At 31.5% G+C, this 19,966-nt stretch overlaps 1 long non-coding RNA gene across 1 annotated transcript in view; it reads right to left on the reverse strand.

Annotated features, from left to right (window-relative positions):
* Positions 1 to 4,959: 4,959 nt before the first annotated feature.
* Positions 4,960 to 19,966, reverse strand: part of LOC147075707 (uncharacterized) — a 224,218-nt gene continuing 209,211 nt past the window's right edge. The window contains exons 4-5 of the long non-coding RNA XR_015069952.1: positions 5,204 to 5,808; positions 4,960 to 5,094 (exon numbers count right to left, since the gene is read on the reverse strand). This is a non-coding gene — a long non-coding RNA (uncharacterized LOC147075707). The remainder of the gene's footprint in view (positions 5,095 to 5,203; positions 5,809 to 19,966) is intronic.

Consider the following 19,966-nt stretch of genomic DNA (forward strand, 5'->3'; position numbering starts at 1 on the left):
CGTCATATCAAAGGTGAAATCTCAATATTGGACCTGTCATGGCAACGTGCTATGGGTGATTCAAGAGAATCACAACCTGGTTTGTCTTTTCTTCAAGTTAATCAGATTCCGGTGTCCTATAAATAATACCTATATTCTATATTATAGTGAACACGGTGGAGATACTGGATGCTGGCATGGCTTGACAAGAAGCAACAGGGTTGGCAAATGGTAGGGATTCTTGGAAGTGTCGATGCGCAAAATTTAAGGAGTGGACATAGATGAAGTAGATAGATCAATAATATAGTCTTGGCTCGTATTTTTTAGTCCTATATAAATTGTAATGTTTTCTTACTACGAGACCATTATTATTTGATTAATAACTGATTATATTTTTGCTAAAATAAAATTAATACAAGAAAACTGCAAAAAATTACTAAAAAGGAAAATATTATTTTAAGCCATTATTTTTGTATCCACGTCCGCTCTTTCACTCCCCAAATCACGCTGTATGAAATTATATTTTAAAATTTTAAAAATCTTGAAAAGTAGATCAATGATTTTTTTTTTACATTTTTATCGTTATGAAAAGTTTCAAATAAATAACATCATTAACAAGATAGTTATTTCATTTGAAGAACGACAAATTAATGAAAATTCCATAATTAGGGTCCGGACCGCCCCCAAATTTTAAGAAAATATTTTTCTCAGTTTTATATTATTTTATATTATGCATATTATTTTTATCCAATTTAAGTCCTGACCTGGAGAAAATTGAGTGTAAAATATGAAAAAAACTCTCACTGGAAAAGCGTTTCAGTTTGTAGTTTATCTTTTTATAGTATCGAGTAGATTTCCATGCCATTTTCATATGCGAGATATAGGGTCTAAATACATCTACAACCTACAACCCTTTGTGTATTCAAATGGGGGGAAATACACCAATAAAGAGCTAAGTGAGCTAGAGATGCATTTATGAATATTGCTTGGAGTGGCGTGTTGATTTTGCTAATGCAAAATAGTGATTGTTTTGCTTGTACAATAGCTAGATAACAAACGAAGGAAATATAGGTAGAGTAGAGTAGGGTATAATCATTCCAAGATTTTAAAAGCTTCCATTTGGTCTGAACTTTGACTAGTAGCTTAAAGCACCTACTTGTTACATGGGGGTAAACGATATAATATAAACGAAAAGAATCGTGCATATTTTAAGTCATTTTATTTTAACAGAGTTTTTTAAACCCTTCACAATATTATTATACAATTACAATTATTTACACTGTAATTTGAACAATTACATTTCCAATCTGTCGACGCATTTCTTTAGGTCGTCTGTTGATATTTTACCTTTTCCTGTAAATTTTAAAGCTGTTGTCGGTGGAAAAACGCTAGATTTAATTTCATAATCTAGATGGGTTTCTAACAAATTAGACGTCGCCTCAAAAATGTTTGATCTGGCAAAAGAAACGCTGAATGCTACGTCACCAAAACATTTAATGTCCCAACGATTGAGGTTTTACATGGTTCAACAATTAGTTCAACGGCTATTCTACATTATGCGGGATTCATAGTATTATTGTAATCCATTATTAGCAGAGAGAAACCTTCACAGTCATCAGGAGACGCTGCAAACTTTTTAAAATCCAACCGATCCAACGGATGCCCAGAACGACATAAAAGCTCTTCCCATTCAACTATAATAATTAAAATACTTGTAGAGTGTGTCTCCGGCATCCTGTAATTTGAGCAATTTGAGCAACAAGTATAAAATGGTAATCCACGTGTCTATGACAGTGGAGAGCGGTTGTGGCAGACATAGGGGAATGGAGTTCGGAGGGGTTGAGGGGTGAGGGGAAGAGGGGTTCGGAGCCTATGATAATAATACAAGCTATCAGTGGCGAAGGGTGGAGGTAGGCTGTTAAGACCCGACATAAATATTGCACACTAAATTTCGTTAGACATACGTCTCTGTGTTCATACGTGTTTTTATTGAACTAAGACTAGAATTACAGATGGTGTTGGTTTATTTTTTTTTAATTAATTAAACCTTGCCTAAACCAAACCATAATAGTTTGAGTATGCTATGAGCAATCTGACAAAATTGTGCACACTTTTTTATACATACCTACTCATTTGTTTTCGTTGAATTAAGAATACATATTAGGTACACACGGTGTTCATTAGTTTTTTTTAACATTAATTAAGCCCTGTCTAAACCAAATCATTATCAATAAAAAATATTCGTCTATCTATAAAGTATATAAATTAATTATGTATGGTCTAATGGTATAATTTTTAATATTTTAGATAAGCGGCTTTCGTGGTGCAGTGCGTAATGCGCTTGCCTTCCACCTGTGAGTTTCTGGGTTCGATTCCCGGTCAAGACACACAATATTTATGTGTTTTTCTTAAAGCCTGGGTGTTTTTGATTGTTCAAAATTACTAACAACCACATTGTACGAAAAAGCAATGACATGGTTATTAATAATTCCAAAAAAAAATTTTTTTATTGATGAACGAATATATTTTGACTATTATCTACTATGGCTTGGATTATGAAGGGTTTTTTTGCATTTTAAAAACTAACACACGCTATCTATTCATTTTAGTATTAGTTTAATGAAAACAAATACATTTGATTGGCAAAGTTTAGTGTATACTATTTATGTCGGATCTTAACAGCCTACCTCCACCCTTCGCCACTGTAAGCTATAGTATTGAGCCCCTGCGAAAACTATGGCGTGAAACCAGCTATCGTATCACACGTGTTGCACGTCACCACTATAAATATTACTTCTAGTGTAGTAGGTATATTGTCAAGATTAAATGGTAATGATTTTTGGCAAAGTAGATAAAATAAATGGCGCATCATTTAAAATTATTTACCGAAAACTCTTAACTAGATAAGGATTCAATTGTTGCTGTTTTCCAATAAATAAAATAATTAATAACAGTAAAAAGTATGTACATTAAAATTACTTTATAATTTAATTAGTTGATTAAATACAGTTTTTACTTTAAGACGTTTATCGGTTAGGTATACGTTTTTATAGCAGGAAGCAATTTTCGTAATACAAAAAAGAAAAAAAATATAATGAAGTTATGGAATGAATTATATTTGAAAGAGTCGAGATAAAACATGAAAAAATATTTACTCTCTCTCACACAAAAAAGACCTTCCTTTATTCTTACTTACTTAGCGCATATAAAGGAAGGAGGCTAGCGATCCATTGACAAGATTAAAAACGGTGACTTGAGACTGGAGGTTATATCTCCGGAGAGAAATGTTTTCTCGGAAACTTTATCTATCTCTTTAAAAATCCATAAAATTTACCTAATCCGCAAAAGCACAAGCGGGCTTACCATTTTCAACGTTTGCATTAAAAAAATTAAAAGCATTTTCACTGGATTTGAAGAAGGAAGTGTAAGTACTGTTTTTTACTTATTACAAATTTCAACATATTTTAAATTATTTGTTATCATAAAATATTAATATGTAAAAAAAATCGAATAAATAATAAAAAATAATCACACGTGTTTAACCTTTTTTCCATTCCTTGGTGTAACAAAAGACGTAATAGAAATAGACGATCAGCTCACTTGGTGTCCAGAGAAATTTAGATATTAATTGTCAAAGTTATAACCAATTCTTCTTGTTTGCTATTCGCAGATGATCTTAAACTTTTTCGAACTATTGAAACCCCATTATGCTGTGCGATGTTGCAGTCTGACCTAGATGCTATCTCGCAATGGTCTATCTTAAATAAACTTGAATTCGCTACCTCCAAATGTAATATTATTTCATTCAATCGTTCAAGGCACACCTTATTGTTCCCATACACATTGTCTGGTATAATATTGAGTAGGGTAACGGAGATAAAAGATTTGGGAGTATTGTATGATACAAAGTTCACTTTCAATCAGCATATTCTTAACATCAGTACTAGATCTAGCAAAATGCTTGGTTTTGTTATGAGGGTTTCAAAATCATTCGAAAACGTCCGAGTGCTACGTACATTATACGTATCATTTGTGTTGAGTATTCTTGAATATGCCAGCATTATTTGGAGTCCTAATAGGTTCATGCACACAATTAAGCTGGATCGAGTCCACAATAGATTTCTTAGATTTCTCTACTTAAGAACATACGGGTTCTTTCCTTATGATAATGACAATAAAATGAATTTCCCGACTCGTTTTCTTCTGGGTATGCTATCAATGCAATCCCTGTCTACCCGAAGAGTGATTGTTCTTTTAAAGCATTTCTTTTTACTTCTTCGTGGGTTCATTTACAATCCGCATATACTGGCAAATATTAATTTTCATGTTCCCACCAATATCACTCGCAGCTCCACGGTCTTCAAGATACCTCGTCGCAGGACAGATGTTATGTTTCATGATGCTGTGTATCGTGCAATTAGCTTATTTGATGGCACCATAAAGGTTAATTTGTTTTTTATTAATTATATAATGTTTGTAGACGTTTTAAATAGGATAAATTTATAATTGTATATATTATCATATTTCTTTAATATTTACACATGCTGTCTTTTCCACTTTCTTGTCATATTAGTTGTTATTTGTAATTAAGATATTTTTATATATTTGTATGTATTATGTATTATGGCGCATTGGCCAAAAGCTGTAATGCCGTAATACTCTTTTTTATAAATAAATAAATAAATAAATAAATTATATATGTACGTAAGATAAGATTAACAAAATGTGTTTTTAAATCACGTTTGGATGAAGACCTCCACTAGTTTCCTCTACTTTTTTCCATCCCTTAGTTCTTCACTGCTACGTACATATCAAAGAGCTGCATAAGTCTATCCAGCGATTTTTAAGTAGTCCCTGTGGTCATTTAGTGCCCCTTGGGTATCACTATATGACGGCATTTGTACAGCGCTTGTCCACTCGCCGAGCGACAATGCCATTTCGTCGCTGACTCTTGTCTGCTTTCTTATCAGTTGTTTGTTTGTGGCCTTTTCGCGTAATTTTTGGATTTCTCTGAGATCATATTTTACATATTGTATACGTGAGCATTGGTAGCATAAATTGGTTGAACAATTTACACTCACGTCACAATGGGAGGTCACTTTTAATAACACAATGCTTACGGGCCCTTTTAATTAATTTTGTAATTAACGTGTTAATTTGCATTTGAAAAGTAATTAGCAAAAACACAATTTTGTGCGGCCCGTAAGCTATGGGTTAAAAATACTGTTCGGGCGCCCACATGCACTCCATGGCAGTTTTTGTTCTCGCCATACATAATAATCACCATCGATTGATATTATTTGTTTCCAAGATCGAGTTGTTAACTCGACGAATTTTAATGCCATTGATGAATATCGGTTATCATTTTAATTACATTTTTTTTTCTACTCAAATAGTAATGTATTTGGAGTCATCGCTAAATCCGAAGCCATATGAGTGGGAAAATTAAATTTGTCACCCCAAAATTATAATCACTTGTTACGTGTGCCTTTCTTGTTGCAGTTGACGGAGTTTATTATTTAGCATTTTAGAAATAGGAGCGAAAATTTTATATAATCACAAGGGAGCTTTTTATACGAACATATTATGATTGTATTATTTTCTATATTATATTAATCGATTCTGTTGACTTTGATTCGTGAAGGTCGTCATGCATTTGAATTAATCGTAATTTACTTAAGTTAAAAACATAAGTAAATCTTATTGGAATATATTTATCAGGGAGATCTAGCTACAAATGTTAAAACAAATTGTTCAATCCTCAATACAAATAAATGCTTACATATGTCCATCCGTCATCATCGTATATCTTAAAGTGTTATGTATTACCTGAAACAAACAAAAATAAAACAATTAGTATTTGATTACATTAAAACTATTCACCTCTTGTTTATATTTTAAACAATCACAAGATAAGATAAAAAGCATTTATACACAAAACCACTTTGTAAGTAAGTACATTTTTCTTTTACAAATGTTTAACTTTGATGCAGATATGATAATATATAATAATATTTGCTTTGACTAATAAAATACAACAACACTTTATACCTACGTTAATAATAATTATAATGTTTTAATATTAATACTATCGACCGATAGTACTTGATGGAATTTGAATTTTAGTTCTAATGGAATAGTACAAAACTTAAATCCATTAGAATTTATAATGTTTTAGTACAATTACAGAACATTAAATTTGTAAGTGCACAGTTTCCACATAATATAAAATAAAATAAGTATAAGAAACAACCTTTAAAAAAATTATAGATGTTTATCGAAATGTATTGCCTATACTTGAATGAGACAAAATTAAATTCAGACTTCTAGCTTGCATCACCCCCACAAAATAAGTATTATTTTTCTCAGTATTCTTAAATTAGTATTAAAAGTTTGTATTACTAATCTTACTGCTTACTAGGGATTCCAATCCCGAGATCCCGAGCTATTTTCGATACCTATGAATCCCGGGATTGATAAACATAATCCCGAAACTTTCGGGATTGATTTTTTTTATTAATTTTTAAAGAAAATAAAATAAAAACGAAAATATAACAGAAAAAATACTTTTAATAACAAATAACTATATAAGAAATAAACTGAGTTTGAATGAAATTTGATTTATACCCATGTGTAAGTTGCCGATTCGTTTTATTTTTTCACATAAATTAATAAAAATGAGAAATATTGGAAAAAAACAATGCTTTGCACTATTATCAAAGTAATTCCACCGTGATCTCATGCGTTTTACAGCAGTTTCATATTTGGCTGCTGACTAATTAGATTTATGAAGCGGAAAGGCCATAAGTACACCATGATTTGCTTTACTATTTTAAATCTCGATAACCCTTTCATTAAATCTTTACTATCAGAAACAGTAATCTCATATTAAATTCACATTATTATTTATATTACAATATTATTTTCTCCATTAATTTCCATGATGAGCGTATACAATATTAATAATAAATGTCTTAAATAGTATAAATTATACTAGATTTATTTTTGACCGATTTTATCAATGTTATTTGTAAATATAAAAATTTTATATTAAAAATGGAAAAAATGCCAATCCCGGGACTAGTCCCGGGATTCCGGGATTGTCAAATTGTAATCCCGAAATCCGGGGATCAGAATTTTGGCTCGGGGCTCTTTTAGCCCTACTGCTTACTCTTCTACTCGGTATCTCGTTATTTCACAATATTTTTGACCCCATGTCTAAATTACGTGATATTATTGACCTTTCCCTCTTCGTAAAAAAATATTTTATTCTCAGAAAAAGAGTTTATATTCGGTTGGCTTTACGAAGCCACATTTTCTACAATCCCCTAACATACGTCACGAACCATTAAATTATATCAGACCCCATCCCCTCCATTAGAACTCATGAATGACGCCTTACTGGCATGTATATATATATATAAATATATTATAAATTCATTTTAAGTAAGTAATTTTAAAATCCTTTAAAATATACGAAAAAAAACCACGTTGAATTCAAATTCATATCATTCATTCACTATACAAATGAGTCGCATTATCTTATAAGCTATATATAATCATTAATTATATATCTCTGACACATGCGAATTATTTCTAATAACTGAGCTATCCCAGAGTTTTAAATTTTATTAAGGTAATGATATTACACACATGATTACTGATGCGGTCAGGAGTTTAAGTCAAATTTATCAGTGTTATTCTTACACATGAATATTATAAATTATTTGTTTTATTGAATATGTTCCGAATAATATATATATATATATACAATTTTAGAATGTTAGAATCTTATTATTGAAATATATGCTTTGTCTTACACAAGTGTTAGGTTCTACTTTACTTATATATAGTAAGTTAGTTCGAGTATATTATATATTTGTATACCTACACTCTACAGTATACGATTTGTACGTATGCATGACCAGCAGACGCTATCTGCTTAGCGACAGGTGTTCTCAATTGCTTAGTAGATAGGTAATATGTTTCCCAGGCGACAATTTAGCCCAAATCTCTATTACCTAAAGGTACCCACTTTATAAACTGAAGCGTCTAATCATATACGTAGATATATAAAGAATTTTTTACGATATTATACCGAAAAGTCGGAGAGCATATCTATGTACGAAAGTAAAAGGGACATACGTAAAAACACTGCTATTCAGGAGAATCAAAAGCAGATACATTTTTTTAATTTCCTGTATTTTACATGAAGCCAATATTACAAAATATAAAAAGGCTTAATAAATAACGGTAATGACTTAACTAACTAAATGATTGGCTTTGAGCTTGGCTGCCCCACAAAGAGATTTCTTAATCGATTATTAATTGACGATAATTATCTGGCAATTTATTCAACTTATTATTTCCAAAAACGCATTAAAAAATAAAATGTGGATTTTCACGAAGCCCCCGGATTTCAAAATTCATGCATTCAAGGTAAGCAGAGACTTTACCACTCGTCAATATTTAAACAATAAACACTGTAATAAGTAAAGTACACAGAGTAAACTAAGTAGACCACATTTTAAGAATTTAATATTTTAGTCCACATAAATTCCACTCACGCTAGTGGAATATATCAATACGCGAAACAATTTGGTTGAATACAATCATTGACCTCCCAGTTGGTATTATCAATGGTAAGTTATATAAATGTGTCTTGAAAAAAACAATCAAGCTTACTAATGCTTCTGATTTCGACGATTGTTATCATGGGGATACATGGAAATACAGAATACAGACAGGTCTGCTTGTATGTTAGTTTTTTTCTTTAAATACTGCTTTACTATTTTATATGCCATAAGAAGTGAGATATCTGAAGTCTCTTTCTTTCGACGTGTGTAACATTGTGTGAAAATGACGTGAAATAACAACCTTTTTTCAGTCATTTGCGTCTTTTAACTGTGAGTTAATATGTTTTGTGTTTTTTTTCTTAATTTAAGTCATTATCAGAACACAGCACAAGAGCACTTATTATTATTAAACTGGCGCTAGGGGCCGTTCAGGTCCATGGCCGACTGCACAACGTTTTTCCAGGCATCTCTGTCACAAGAGCACTACAAAACAAAAACACAAATAGTTAAAATTAAAATAATGTAGCCAACGCTTGTAAAATGTTACGTCGTATTGACAAAATAATGTTGATAATATAAGATACCACGTGGCGCGAAGGAAATGTCAAAGCAGGACAGCATGTATATTCCAACTATATACCGTCTTAATTCGGATTAAGTAGGTACCTACAGTTGGTAGTTTATTAACGTTTAAGCCATATTAAATAACAATATTGTACTTTATTAAAGTTTGAATAAATTTTAAGCCAAGGTACTACATGTTTATATTGCTCAATATCTACTATCAAATCCTAAAGCATAATCCCTATCGTCAAAGGGGCCATCTTTAGTGGAGTCTCTTTTCAATATTAAATATCGCTCACTTGTTTGGCGACATCTTTCGCTTTAGAGGTCGAGCATAAAAAGGTGCCTTTACGAACAGGGCGTAGTGTCATTATATTTATTATGAAGGTTTCTCGTGACATAATCGAACATCAATAATGCCGTGCGGACGTTTTCCTTACTTTCAATAAAACCGTGCGCACAATATAAAATAGTGTTTCATGGATACTTTATCAATATCTATAACTAGTAATCCAGATTACAGTAGTGCAACTTATTGTTCGTTAAGATTAAGAGTTGTAACCCGGATGATTTCACCGTTGGGAAGCAGCCTTCTCCACGTTTTGTGCTTATCTCAATCAGAAGTCAGTACCAGTAACAACCAGAGGGGCGTAGATAGACCATGCGTTGCTTAGGGCAGCAGATTATAAAGGGCGGCAAACGAAGAAACGAATACGTCCACTATAACTTTGCAAAGCAGTGGCTGTTTTCCATGAAGCGGAGATGATGCTATTTCGTTTGTAAAGTACCGGCATCTTAGTTTTAATAATCATTCAGACTTTCATGTACCTAAAACTACCGTTGTTTGATAGTCGATTTCGTAGAAATTCTCTAATACTCAGTAGATGCTATGTATGCTCCTAACAATTTTGCATACAAATTGAGACTTAAACTGAAAGGGGACGGTATTAAGTCTGCATAAGGGCGGCACTTTGCCTAGAGACGTCACTGTTCACCACACATAACAGCTGATAAGGGAATACCCTTTTTTTAGTTTTGATACGGATTGTTCATCTGGAAGGTGCTCATCTTCGTCCTCAACAACCTGACAAGTATCCTGAGTGTTTCCAGTTTTTACAATGTTGCAATTGTAAAATACAGCGCAGGACAACCTGGGAGAATCTGTCTCCAATGAAAAGCTCGCTGATGATTATTCGTTTGTCCGTTTGGGCGTCTACTACTTTCAACTTCTACTTCTCTACTACTACTGTCTACTTCTTTTCCTGCACCACATTTCGAATGCGTCTAGTCTCTTTACCTTTACATCATCTCGTATTTACGTATCTCAGTCTGGACTAAGTAGCCATTAGAGGTTTGAATAAAAATGACAGTGAAATAATTAAACAAGTCTTTGAAATTTCACTAGTAATTTTTGAACTCGGCATTCCATTTCAGGATAAAATATTGAATCGCACGATTAAGAGTTTAATATTTATTTAATCCAGGGATATTTGGATAAGGGACAAATTGCGAAACATTGATAAAAAAATAGCTATAGTGTATGGCATCAAAATTATATGAATTCATACGAACAAAAAACATACCTTTTACGTATCTACAATTTGTTTCAGAATGTTCAAATCAGCTGATCCCAACGACCGGCGGTACAAAAAAGAATCCGTTATGATTGCGAGGATATTAAATAAATAATACAAGCAGGAAAGGTACATAATAATACCGGACAGGTAGACGCAGCTGATGCATGTGTATAGTATGGAATGCTCACGGCACGCGCTACCTCGTACGTGGCAGGTGGCAATAAAGGGTCCCCCCGCCAGGACAGGTAGCTGCTACAGCCTTTGCCGAAAGAAGTATAGGCGAAGAATATCAGGTTACAACGTTTTATCTTCAAATCCGTTCCTAAACATAGCATTACTAGGAGGATAAATTACTAGGACAACGTTTTCAATCGAGACAAGAATCGTAATTACGACATTTTTTTCAGCGCTCGAAATGGAAACTTTTACGAACCGGAGCGTTCGACAATTTTTCAAAAATATTATAGTGTGTTCGATTTTGTTATACCTATATCTACTAATAAACACTAAATCGACCCCTACAACCGGCTACTGACGATCTTATAACAAGGAAATGACTGAAACTTCAATAAAAATATGAATAATATGTTTTTTTTTAATAGTTAATGTTATAAATATGTAGAACTAGGCATAAGAAGTGTAACAAACATTTTACCTGGTCACATAATTCCAGTCAGGTATAAAGCCACGCTTATGCTAGGGCGCGTGGCGCAAATAAAGTCGTATATTGAGATGCACGTCGCGTAATGTGACGCTGTCACGGTGACAAATTTAGTCTAAGGTTTCGTCATTTTGCAGAATATTTTGAACGGTCACCACCTCTGTAAATTCAATGATAGAGAATGCAAACTGCAATGTATTAATATTTTGAATTATTATTCATTATTCGGGCTAAATAAAATTAATTTTAATAGTTTGTACGTCTGCATACGTTAAAATTACTGCGATATTATATCTATAGATAATATTTTGAACAGAACCCAAACTGCAGACCATAGATAATATACAACTTCTTATAGAAAATACACAGTGCCAACAGCTAAAAACAAAAAACACGCGATGTTGACATGAGTCGAAAATGTGTAAGCATGTAGAAAATGATGAAACTTTCATGCAGGTGTCGATGCAGTGCGGTAGAACGTGAGGTGACCTCATTATTGTTTTGGTGATTTCGGCAGACTAATCGGCAGAAACAGACAATGTTCGTTCAAAGGTTCAAAATGTGCTTCGGGATGGGAGCATCAGTCTGATAACATTTTTAACACCATGAAAAATGACATTACACATTTTTTTCCCATATCGGCAGCTTACTCTGACGTCAGGTGATATTACGCGACGTGCATTTCAATATAATCACAACTTAATGGGCACCTCGCTCTTTGCCAGGATCGCCCGCTTAATTTTAATTGTCTAAATTTATATCAATACGTATCGTATCACCTTTTAAAATAAATACTTTTCCACCCTAACTCGCTGATTATTGTACGCCAACGAAATAGGTAACAGTCTTTATAATTATTATGATATCAATTTCGACTAAAGATTGAAGGCTGGAATATATTGACAAACAATTATTTATTATTCTCTTTTCCTGTATCTACCGTCATAAACAGTGGATTATCTTCCTAACCCCACATGAAATCACACATACATACTTGTAAATAACCCATTCATTACTATCATTATTAATTATACCATATTAATTGTTTTAGTAGTGACACACAATATAATATTCAGACCCCGAAGATGTAGTCTCAAGAATTTCACGAACCGGAAAAAAGCTCCTGTCCGCTCCAGTCTTTTTCAAGCCCTAATTGTTTTCGTCAATAATATTTGTTTATTTAGTAAAGAATACTGGGACCTACGTAATTAGCCGTGGATTTAAATCATATGTATTTTTTTTAAATTATGTTCTTGTGTCGACTGAAAAAAAAATTTCCAGAAATCTACACCTTAAAAGCATTTTTTTTTTAAAATTAAATGTATAAGAACGTAAATTTTTGATCTTTCTTAGTGTCTAGCACATTTCAAGCTCAATTAATAATCTACAAAATAAAAAATAAAAATTTTATGTCACATAATAACTGACCTTTATTTTTTTAATGTATGACCTCCATAAAAAGTTGTAAATCAAACCAGAGTAACCTCTGATATTTAAATCAATCTTGTTCATAGGTGTTCATTATCGCGTTGTCAAAAATCCTGTCAGACTAATAACGAATGACGGCAAATTTGACGAATAGAATTCCACGAAGAGAATTTCACACTAATTGTATTAGTTGCCGAAAAAAATCGATGCGTTTTTAATAACAACCCCCTTTTTATGAACACACTGTATTCCATTAAAAAGACCATCCGTCATACGGTGCGACAGGCTGTGTTTACGTGAGAAAGAGTAAAATATAATGTAACAATGTGTAATGGTTCATTATTTGTCAATTAAGGGTTGTTTTTGAATGGATGACTAAATATTGACTCCAACATTAGTTTTTTTTTCTATTCAGCTGACATGCCATTCGATTTGAATAATTGCCATATTCCTATTGGAATAGCCTTAATTATATATTTTTAAAAGCATAATATTAAGTTAAAGAATTTTGACAGTCAGTAATAATACAAATTTATAAACACGTAAACTTTCAAACCCTATTTACAAATTTTACGAAACATAAAAGAAATTATGAATAGAATGAGTATTTATACAAAACTATGAATTAATCCGGTACCTTAAATTTAGTAGTTGGTTAGTAAAGTATCAAAAAAACAATTAATACTCCGTGTGTAAACTTATTGTAAAAAAGTCAATACGTTCGAACGAATGACGTTTTAAAGACTTATTTCATTCGTCTGGATATTACTAACGGTACGATACTCGACAACAAAGGAAAACTACGTCTCAGTTTAAAATGCGGGATTCATAACTTTTCTTTCTCTCACTCATGTAGCAGGTCGTGAGTGATGTAATACGAAAACTACTTCCAAGTTGGTAAGCTGTTTAAAATAATAAAAATATAAATGGCTAATGCTTCCTCATCAAAATCACAACAAAATGATAATATATAACAACATAAATTCGATCGAACAAATCCATCCCGCGATCGACGCGTTGGACATATTTAGTATAAGATATTATTACTGAAAAAAATTTGTATTTTAATTTAAAACTTTAAATATATGTTGCCATTCTTAAGTAGAAATATTTTTGTTATTAGATACTAAATAAAGCTAAGTCTGTAAAAGATACACGATTTTATTGCATTTTATAATTCCACGTACTGCGACATTTACGCGCATATAAAAACGCAAGACTCAAAATATCCGCAATCAAAAAATCTCTCTTACAACTTTCTTCGCTGGGTTTTATATTGCATATTATTCGTGAGTCGAGTTACAGTAACTCACGTAAGTTGAGGACAATTTTCATATTATTTATTCTAAATTACTGTATTTTATATTGTACTCTTACAACTTGGGGTGGGGGGATTCAATAATCAAAAGAACTTGTGATGCAGAAGTATTTATTTTTAAAAATAGAACGATAGTTCAATCAATAAATTAGAGGGTTAAAATTACGAATGAAACTAAGATTCTGAAATCTCCCGGTTTCGACAGTTGCAAGCAATATTGACATAAAACTGTTATGGAATCAAAATTTAAATTGACGATGCTAATAATAACAACTGAAACAAGATATATTATGCGTATACAGTGGTGTCTATGATTTTGTTTCTATGCATATTCTAATTAGGACAAAGAAGAAAAAAAAATAAACGTTATAACAAAAAAATCTTTCTGTACTTTTAGAAAAATTGCTACAAATGAAACATTAGCTATAGTTTAATGGCATTAAAGGGTTACATAGTCGGCATCAAAGAATTCGAACTTAAATACATAATATATTTTTATGTTTATATATTATTACATTAGTTTTTATGTAAAATTTGATGACAATTATATGCGTTTGTTATTTGTATACATATCGCAAAAATATCCCAATACGAATAACTCGTGAATATTATAGAATTATTGAATGGTTTTGAAACAAAGTTATTATTGTTAATTCTATTTTAGCTTAATTGTTTACGTTGACAGCTGTTTCTGGCTATAAGCCCATCAACTATAACGAAAGGTGAAGATTAAACTTAACAATAATAACTTTATTTTTTATAACGGAGTTCTACTACGTGAACGTCAATTCAAATAATATAATATTATTTTAATAATAATCTTATTTGTTTCGATTAAAATCATATTAAAAATATAATCAATAGATTTTCTAAGCATTATTGTTAGAACAAACCTCAGCTTTCATTAAAACGCCTACAAAATAATAACCGTTTTATTTAACTTTTGAGACAGGGGCACAGGGGACTCTGCCACTACGCATTGGTAATCCAACTGTCACACCGTTTGTTTTGCGTATGATTACGAGTTATATATGAAAAAAAAATATTTAAATTTAAAATATTATTAAAAATTAAGGTTGAGCGTTTTTAAATTCAGATTTCATCAAAAATACATCAACCTCACGTTATGCTACGACAGTCGTAGTGATTCCCAACCTTTTATGTTGCGGAACCCTTGGCACATTTTTTAAAAACTGGAGGAACCCCTACCTGGACGACATATATTAAAATCCAAATAGGTCAATAATTATAAAATATACCTGTAAAGCTGTCGATAATAAGGACATCTACAGCTGTTTCTTACACTTTACAAGATTTTTAGTCCCAAATTACACAGCATATTAGCACTGATGATTAAATTTGATGGGACAATTATTATTTTAACACACCTTTGTCCGAAACTATTGGGCAAGCCAATTTACTCTCATTTAACAATAAGTAGTTTAGTAATAAACCATTTCTGTGTTGTAACGAGTGTTGCCAACCGTACTATAATTATAGTACAATACTATAATTTTGTTTCTGCAAAAAATGTAAAATACTATAATTTTACGACGAATATGCCAAAATACTATAATTTTAAAGGATTCGAGCCGAAAAATGTTCCTATACTATATTTTTTACAGAAATACTATATTTCAGCATAGAAAAATATGGCAACACTGGTTATTGTATACATGTAAATGGTTCGGTATAAATAAGATGAACAGTGCATAGTAGGCGATGACATTCACTACTGATAACAGGATTGCTTGATTTTGACATAACATTTAAAAATACTTAATTGTTTAAAATTAGGTCACGTTAAACATTTTTTCTCTAATACCGAATTTGTTTCAAATTGTAGCTTTTGAAAATTCTCACGGAACCCCTAACATGCCTCGCGGCGATCAAGAATTCCGCGAAACCCCGGTTGGGAATAAATGGGGACAACTTGAATTTGCGATATGCATAATTGTAGCAATATGTACAAAATTAATTTTTCAACCAAATATAACTAATAATAATGTACTAGTGGAGCCCCGAGGCCGCTTTCAGTCCTCCATCCCGAGCCGCGCTAATGCTATACTTACCTAAGTTTTTTTTCCCTAAAAGTAGATGGACGACACCGATTTTTTTAAAGTTCTATCTTGAAACCGCAAAATATATTAGTGTAGGTTTCAGATCGATAGAATCATTAACAAAAAAGTTTTTTTTATGAAAACGGTGTAATAAGACCCCTTGTTCGTAGTACCGAACTACCCCATTTTAATATAATGTATGTAACTAATTGTGTGACAGAATGAGCTAAGTAAGTAGTGGAAAAGCAGAAAAACTTTGCCAACTTTCTATACCAGAGAGTAAATTTGTATGTAGTTATAAAAATAAACACATACATATTATGGACACGTCAGTAGAAAACAATAAAAATACTGTAAAGATAATATAAATGCGAATTCACAATAAGCACCCCACCCTTATTGCAATGTAGTCTTAACATTTCAACCACATTCGCCTGTATTAATATAAACTAGTTACCTAACTCATTATGTTTAAGAAAAGATGAAATTTGTATAAGTAGTCCCAAATGTATTTGATTATGGTCGTCCGCGAAACCTTTTATTTTTCGTATGCAATATCATGCATTAGTAAGTCGATGACATGGAAAATACATAGAAGATATTGAAGAATCATTCTAAGGACGTGGTTTTATTTTTATTTTCACCGTCTCGTTATTTCGGTCAGCAGTTTCAAAGGTGGATTGTTTTTATGAATTCCAAAATTCGAAGAGGAAACGACACATAAAGAAATAGTACATGATATATGATTATGTATAACCATGGATGCATTAATATAAGGTTATTACTTCATATTATTTCTCAGCTGAGTATTATGTACCTACCTGTAGTTGTTTATTCATTAGGGGTTTACTATTTATGTAGTTGTTCAACCACTAAATTTAATTTTTGATATGTGGATACGTAATTGACTGATCGACAGAACTACTGTTCATAAAGGTTATTTATTGTGTGTTTTATTGTACACTGTATAACATGTTAAGGATGTATATATTTTTGAGATTATATCAATTTGATTATATATGTTAATTTCGTATTTAATAATTTTATGTCATATTAGGACAAACACAATATGCGTGAAACGACTATTTAATTGAGAGGTTAGTTTTGAACTGCTTGATTTAAAGGTTTGATATCGACTGAATAATCTATTAATAAAATATTATGATAAATTCGAGTGACGAGTAATTAATTATCGTCTTGAGATCGTTAGTTATAATGTGGGTATGTTGATTGATGTTACTATAATAGATTACAAATCATTTTTTTTTAACAATTCAAACTCCATCGAATCTACTGTACTAAGTTTATATATTAAAACTCAACGAATTTATGTATATTGTCAACCCAAACAAAAAATCCCTTCCAACCCCTGAAGTGCGAATGTATAATGCGTTATATTATTTTTATACACGTGAACATTTATACTCTTTTTTATATGTCGCTAGCCATATGTCGCTGCGCGGATATAAAGTGTTTTATGTCAAGCCCGCTGTCTCTCGTAGGGTTAAGATGTGTCGTAAAGTTTTTGTTAGGAATTATTCCGAATATATGTAAACATTTTGCTGCCAGCCGTAAAGCGTAGAAGCTTCACTTTATCCATATATTTTTTGGTTACACTATACCGCGATATTAAAATTTTACATATATTTTTAATCTCCTGTTCAAAACGACTTTATTATCTTATTCTGTATTAAAATATTCTACGCGACATGCATGTTGAATATTTTAAAGTTCTGCTTTATACCAAAGAACGTAAGTAGTACTTAAGTACCTACGTAATGTATAATTAATGTTGAAAGAAAAATTCTGTGAATTACATTTTAAGTAATAAATAAAAAACAGTATTCATGAAAATATCATGCTTAGAATACATATTTAGCAAAATGTAATAATAATATAGGTAGCTAAGTCATTATTACAAATATTTGGGTTTGCGTTTTTCAAGGTAGGACTTGCCAATGAAGGTATTCTACGTAAATCAAGAGGTAATTTAATTGACATAGTCAGATGGCCAGTATTTACTTTAATTTTAATTCAGCGACTTTTCAGTCATGAAGTCACAATAACGAAGAAGAGCTAATTATAGGTACTTCAATGCCTACATATCGATCAGAATTTTGAGTAATAAATTAAAAAAATCTGCAAATGACCTGCTGATATTTTTTTTGAAAGCGATATTTAGAGTATTAAATGTACATTAATAAATAAATAATAAATAAATAAGTAAATTAACCCAAAATGATCAAAACATCACAATTTATGGACTAAGATTTCCCAGCCATGTCCAAGGAATAGACTTGGATCCACCAGGTTGAAAAGTTGTTGCTGCGAAATGTTCTATTCGGAAAAGTGTTGGATGGCTCAAATACTTACTTTCGATGCAAAAGCAATAGCCATCTCGGATTAGAGAAGGCTAGCGATTAATAAATATGAAGAGGGCGACAATAATTGGAGTACTGAGTAGACCATAGTCCAAAGTATAAACATATTACGCGGAATCTTCTTCGCGAATTCTTTCCATATAAAGGAGGGCGTGGGATATCCTACCATAAAACAATATAAAAATTATTACAAGATAAAAAGAAATTTTTATATAAGTACAACGTTTTTAAATTTTCTGTTGAATCATGTAAACTTGACTTGACTAGCTTAAACGATCAAAAAAAATTGTATTTGATAGAAATAATACTGCAATGTCATTTTGACATTTCATATTGATTTCCATAGTAACGCACGTATATATTAATAATTTAGTTGCTATTACCCCAGACCCCTAGCAACCAATAATAGTGTATTGGATTACGGATTTCTTCCGAAATAATTTTTCATACAAAACAAGAAGTTAACTGGAAATGAATTCAATTCTACTTAAAGATGGCTAAAAGTATTAAAAGAATGCATTGACATCGTGTTCTGATATATTCTAAAAGTTTCAAATATCTAGCTAGTCGGGAAGTTAGTTAAAAATCGATTGCAAGATTTGTACCGGATAAATAACCACCGGACAAATAAGAATACGAACTAATAAAAACGATGTAATTAAAATTAATACGTCATATATTTAAACATTTTTTAAATGTATGGTTTAGCACTTACGCCTCTCTTCTACATATCACCCTAAATATTATGTTAAACAATAATATCTCTCAATTCTACTACATTATAGTAATATTATAAAAGTTTTATGTGCATGTTTTGGTACAATAAATAACATGCATATAAATAAAACAGAGCTCTTTGGAATCATCTTGATAGTAAAAAAAATCATGTAAAAGGCGAGCAATGAAACCTCTATAAAAAAAACTGCCACGGTTACATGACGTACGGCAAGCCTCGGTTGTGAAAAAGAAAATGCTTGCATATGTAATGAGGAAGAAAATTTCACATCTTGAATCGTTTTTTTTGTAGCGAGAATTTAATGTTGGTAGATAATTTATATATTTTAAATGTTATGCAACAAAACCTTCATAATATAGTAATTGTCTACAACGAAAATTAACCAGTATTTATATATGTTAGAGAAAGAATAAAAAAATAAGTCTTCAATTTTTTTAAATAATGTGTTGAATATGCACACGTCATGAACTGAATATATTATACGTAAATGAGCAAAAGGAAGAATCGAATCAACGCTTCTGAATTACCTACTGAATTCCACATGGGAGTTCCCATTCAATCTTCCCTTGGCCCTCCTGAAAAGTGGTGATTTTGGACTTATCCCACTTTACTTTTCGCACATTTTAAAATAATGAGATAATATGCCACCTTCCGTGGGCGTTCCTAAATAGTTAACGGGTTAGCAT

Source organism: Rhyacophila brunnea, unplaced genomic scaffold (assembly GCF_057557595.1).
Source record: "Rhyacophila brunnea isolate RB1 unplaced genomic scaffold, BYU_Rbru_1.0 scaffold_14, whole genome shotgun sequence".
NCBI classification, from domain to species: domain Eukaryota; kingdom Metazoa; phylum Arthropoda; class Insecta; order Trichoptera; family Rhyacophilidae; genus Rhyacophila; species Rhyacophila brunnea.